The following is a 4,466-nucleotide window of genomic DNA, read 5'->3' as shown; positions in this document are numbered from 1 at the left end:
ATTAAGTAAATTTTTAAATGCTGACTGACGTTTTTTCGTTCTTGTTAGGTCATTATTTACACACTGAATTGTCAATGGGTTTTCGCGTTATTTTGCGATCATGACAAGGATCACAATCCGGCAGAGGATTGTACATGTAACTTCTCCATGACACCTGATTTCATGTTTTGGAGGTCTGTGTTTGACTTCTCTTAATATACATGCAAACAGTTGTCTGTCAGATATGCAGAAATGTAGATAATACTATGCCATTATAGATTCTTTTGGTGTTGAATATGGTTTGTTACTCACCAGAAAAATATTCATTTAGTCCGAGTGTAAATAAACAAGACACAATTGAAGGCTGCAGGACGACACCATTTGGCATTTTCATTTACGAACATCCGTCGTTGAAAAAAAATGTCCAGAATACAGTTTGTCACCTCCGTGTTTTCCTTTCCAATTTTGGTAATGTGTAAGTATAAATATTTTTCTTGTTTAGACACGTAGCTAATTGCGACCGTTGCAACCATTGTTTACAACGTTGTTGAGGTGTTGATTGTGACGTCACAATTCCGCTGCACGCATAATGACCCTCCGGCCTCAAATCCATTAAATATGTACTGTAATGAACTGTTTGCGCTTGTTTGAAAATATAGGGGATAAAAATAGACTATATAATAATATAAGATATTGCCTAAATAAAGTTTACTTTGATTAAATATTTATGAAATATTTATGTTTCATATTTATCAATATAGAATAATTTCTTTCTCATTTTTTTAAGCGCTAAACGGGCATGCGCAAGCGCTGACTAGGTTGTCTTCAGATTTAACGATGATTTGCATAATCTTTTTATCAACGACCTTTACCGGCCATATGTACGGCCGCGTTCAGTACCATAGTTATTAGTAAACTTAAGCGTTTAATGCTACATCAACTCAATCGTTTTGAAAACACAGCTCGTCTATCTGAAAATTGTTAATTCTATAATACATTATCATATGCATTTCATTTATAACTATATATGTGAAAAAAGCATGCCGAAATTAAATGTGTGAGATTTTACGTTTAAATAAAAAAAAATTATTCATTTAGTATATCTAACATTGATATAAATTTAATTTTATCGTAGAAACCTGGACCCACAATGCAATACAAGGAACCTTGTTGTCCGGACGGGTAACTGTGTTACTGCACTATAATGCGACAAACAAAGAAAGGTTATAAAAGTAACTCACTTGTTTAAAAAAAAAATTGCACAGTGATGGTAAATTATATTATCTTTGAAAATTTTATTTTTGTATATTTGAAAACTTTGTTATAGTAATACAACTTACATTCGATGTAATTTGATGTAACAGTCGAGTCAATCAAGAGCTGGGATTATTTCAATTAAACAACTGAGTTTGTCGCCCCCCCCCCCTTTTTTTACAGCTGCGCCGTCAAAATATTACAAATGCAATAAGGAATTTAACTTCTGATAAATTTCAAATTCAAGTCATGCTTTGCTCTTCCCAGTACTTTCAGTACTTTGATTTGTATAAGGCCTATTCAAACAGGTTGGTATTTCGAGAGCGGGAAGGGGGACGCTTCCCACCCCCACTTTTTGGAAGAATAGTCTTGCTATAGTTTAAATGTAAAAAAAAATCATTTATTGGATGCTTAATCCCGGAACACTTTTTCACGGTACGGTAAAACTCTTGCAAAATGTATTGCTTTTAAATAAGATTTTATCAGTTTAATTTATTATCGGTTGGGTTGTCTTGTTTTTGTTTGATCGACAATATTTTAAGAGGCTCTGCAACTGTCCCCTTTAGAAGCACGGGCCAGTCAAAGGCATAATAATGTTTATTCAAATGTCGTTAAAACGCCTTTTAGGAGGCGTAATGCCTTTTGAAAAGGTGTATTAATTGCCTTTTTTCTCCATATATTGAATCAAGAGGCTTTGGTATTTATTAAACTATGCTACAAAAATACTGTGGGTGATCACTCTTTCAAGGAGCATTTTCAAATGGTAGAAAGTTATCTGTAGAAAAATGATACATGTCTAAATAATGATTTGATAATATATGTACTTATTTAAGGAGGCTCATTACACCACTTTTTGATGACGTACTACACAAAAAATAAACCTTCATTGTGTCGACCGAATTGCTCAGGGGACGAGTTGTATAGATATCTCTATAATATGACCCTGACCTTTAAAACGCTTTAAAAATAGATGAAACATGTGGTGTTGTAAACAGTGAAAACAAAGTAACGGATTCATTATGCATAAACCAAGAAGAATTGCTTTTAGGCAGAAACAAAAGAAAGCAACAGTCAAATCTTCGCCAAACAAGTATTGTCAATTTCATAGCCATACATGCAGTGAACTCTATCAATCACTAACATGTATGTATGGAGGAAATTCGAGTTAAAATCTACAACCTTGTTGAAATTAAAATTTTGTTTTATTGCGCTATTTACTGTGTTGGTGTTAATTAATATATTTGTTTTATTGATTTAAATGTATACTCTGGCAATTTAAAGCTTTATTCTGAATTTTAGATGTAATGTCAAACGTTCCATAGTGTTTTGAGTCTTGGCTAATTAGGAAAGATAACTCTTGAAAGTGGACTTTTTATACCAATTATTTTTTAAATTCGATTTTTCATTTTCTTTAAACTTTCTTCATTCAATTTGACACATGTAATTCATTAAAATACATCCCTTGTCTCTTCAGAACACATTTTTTAAATGTTTTATGCATAGATTAAAAAGATAATGACATTAATTGTTTTCTAGGAGAAAATTATTTTTTCTAATAAATTTATTATTAGGTATTATGAGGTGTTTTCACTGTGTGTGCTTGTCTTTAGAAGATGCCCATCATTTGACACTGAAAGTTCTGAAATTCTGTGAATAATAAACATGAAATAAAATATTTTACTAAATAAAACAAAAACTATAAAAATCTTTAAAGAATATTTATGATATCAATACCCCCATCTGGATATTTGACATCTACATAATAAGTGGTGCTGTATTGAAATCTAAAATCTAAAATAAACTGTGGATGTAATGAGCCACCTTAACCCGTGAAAAAAGAGTAACAAAACATAAAAGCAATAATTTTCAATCATTTTATAAACAAGTCATTCTTTAAATCTTAGATATACTTAAAAAATTACAGCATGACAACAGATACATGATCTAAATGTTGTATTTAGACCGATCCTCTGATCTTCATAATTTTAATCATGCCAGGAAAGTCATTCAGGTAAGAAATCGAACCTAACCCAAACTAAATAAAACACATGTACCCCCTTCTCCTATATGAAGATAATAGAAGTGTCTATATCTTGCTAAAGGAAAACCAGAATATGTGTCGTGTCAAGCAAGCAAGTGTTTAGCAAAACTTTACCAACTAAAATAAGCAAATAAATGATCAATTCTTTCGAATTCATCTAAGAATACAACCGACGTAAGTACGGTAGACGGACGGTACAATGAAACGGTTCGTTGTGTACTGATATTAGTTATTAGTAGAGACAGGCTGTAAAGGGACCGTAAAATGTAGAGAGGAGGGGGAAGGGCCACCCTTTTTTCTGAGTAAAATATTTTGCCCTAATAGTTAATATTCCAATAGATGCTAGTCTACCCTTTCTATACTGTAAGATCGAACTGTTGTTATTTTCACCCAATCACCATTTTGCTTGTCGGATTCTTTCGGAAAGATGTCAAATAAAGGTCCCAAGCACGTCAAATTGGATATCTGGAGCTTTAAGAAGTGACCATGACAGAAAAACATGGAAAACACCGGTGATTACTAAATTCTATAAAACAATGGCATACAAAAATGTTTTTGTAAGTATTTGAAGGAAAGCATTCGCAGCCATTTCTAAATTTATATCATTAAAGCGTGCGATTGCTACATTTATATAACAGTGTTGCATTATGTATGTCCTATGCCTAAATAGTAAGCAGGGTTTGACACATGGTGAGTGGATCTATGTGTAAAACCCTGCATACTATTTAGCCATTGTGCATGCATGATGCAACACTATTGTTTTTATTATGCTGACTGTTATAATTATTTATGCGGCAATTTGACTTTTTCCTGATATATCGGTGCTAATACGGCGCACTTGCAAGGACTCAATCAAAATCTTAATGCTAAAATGGTTGCATACATAGTTTTTTTGGGGACATCAGCGTGTTATTTTCTCTGAATAAACCAGGATTTTTCTGTCCCAAAGCGACTCATCTATATTTTCTTTTTTTAGTACCACAGATTTGTTTGCATACGTCAATTTTCATTGATTGTTTTCTATTACATCCTTTAATCAAACGTTATATAAAAAAACGTTTTAATGACTCCATGATATCAGTTAATATAACAATCTGTAAGTAATTAGTTTGAAAATTTGTTGTATAAACTTATCTGAAGTTCCTAAGAAAAATATAACTGTTTAAAAAAAAAAAATAATTGTCTATTTTCT

This window comes from Saccostrea cucullata, unplaced genomic scaffold (assembly GCF_032062105.1).
Source record: "Saccostrea cucullata isolate Sc308-1 unplaced genomic scaffold, CSIRO_AGI_Scuc_v1 ctg1714, whole genome shotgun sequence".
Lineage (NCBI taxonomy): Eukaryota > Metazoa > Mollusca > Bivalvia > Ostreida > Ostreidae > Saccostrea > Saccostrea cuccullata.
Note: the sequence above shows the minus strand (reverse complement) of the source record.